This window comes from Poecilia formosa, unplaced genomic scaffold (genome assembly GCF_000485575.1).
Source record: "Poecilia formosa unplaced genomic scaffold, Poecilia_formosa-5.1.2 Scaffold239, whole genome shotgun sequence".
Lineage (NCBI taxonomy): Eukaryota > Metazoa > Chordata > Actinopteri > Cyprinodontiformes > Poeciliidae > Poecilia > Poecilia formosa.
In genome coordinates this window covers 117,902-119,185 of record NW_006800178.1, presented here as the reverse complement: position 1 = coordinate 119,185, position 1,284 = coordinate 117,902, and the positions used below count along the sequence as shown (strand labels likewise).

General features: G+C 43.8%; 1 protein-coding gene across 1 annotated transcript in view; it reads left to right on the top strand.

The window, feature by feature from the left end:
- The window catches only part of rbm44 (RNA binding motif protein 44), a 14,665-nt gene that overhangs the window by 5,042 nt on the left and 8,339 nt on the right, over nt 1-1,284 (top strand). The window lies entirely within an intron of this gene.

Here is a 1,284-nt window from a genome sequence, read left to right as displayed (position 1 = left end):
AGGAGCAAGATCTGGTGGTCCCAAATGCCTATTGTGTGGTGTTAGAAGGTGTTAGAAAGGTGATGTGACACAGAAAACATGCTAAACCTGGTAGTTGTGGACCACCAACAGCAGACTGCCAGTGGTTTGCCTTTGGTCCACCGGCAGGCCACTGTGTTTTTTTCGTATCAAAGTGGATAGATCATGCTTTTAAATCCTTCCTTTTCACATGTAAATAATTAACTTTATGATCTATTTAAAGTAGAACTTAAACGCATTGGTCTGAAGTCCTTCTTGTTGTAGCTCCACAGACCCCTGTACCTTTGTAAGAGCAATTCGTTTTATATGGGGGGAATTTTTCTGCCATAATCCAAGAACACACATTTTCAGTATGAAAGCAGGATTTCATGTCTTTTGTTCTCAAAACGTTTAATACTTTTGCTTACATTTTTATTTTGAAAGCAGGGCTTCCTATCCATCTTCTCAAAACTTGTAATGCTTGTACTCAAAACTTCTCCTCGTGCTCAGACTTACTCTCTGCTCGGACTATCTGCTCTCTTTTGAAACGCCTTTTGGCACAGTCGCCTGGCAACCTCTCAGTCAATAAAATGAAAGTGTTGTACTGGGTGTGTTTGTTTCCTTCTAGCGGGTGTGCCTGTGTGGCTACTATCGATTGTAGCAACCTGTGCCACCCTCTGGGTGTAGGGAGAAACATCAGCTTTCTGACACTAAACATCCGCCAGCAGTGTGCCGCTGATTACTAATAGCCTTCTGATCTTAGGCAGGAGTTTGTTCACCCAACCAATTCCCTACATCCAGTGTGTGGCACTGGATGTAAGTAGCTAAAATGCTAATGTCGGCTTAAATTATATTATTAGCCTGTGGGCTATTATTAGCATGTTGACACTACCAGTAGTATTTGTGCTATCACAAGCATGGAGCCTATGTCTTAAGCCAGTATCCCAACATGCTCTTTTCTCAACTGTTTTTTGCTAATTGCGTTGCCTTCATAATGGAAAAAGTCAACCCTAGCAATAGCGTACACTCGACATTGAGCCGCACATTTTGGTATATATGTATATATTATGGGGGTGAGGAAAACATGGAGACTGCTGATTATTAGGTGGAGAACAATAGGTTCCTCCTGCCAGGCGATGCTCTGCTCTCCTGTGCATTGCTATAGCAGGCCCCAGTTGATTCCCGTTACCCTGAATGTATTTTCCAGCCCTGGCAGTGTGTCGACTGCTCCTAGAATGGACTGCTGCTGTAAGCAGCGCGCCCAGCAAGCAGAGCTGACCCTGCTCA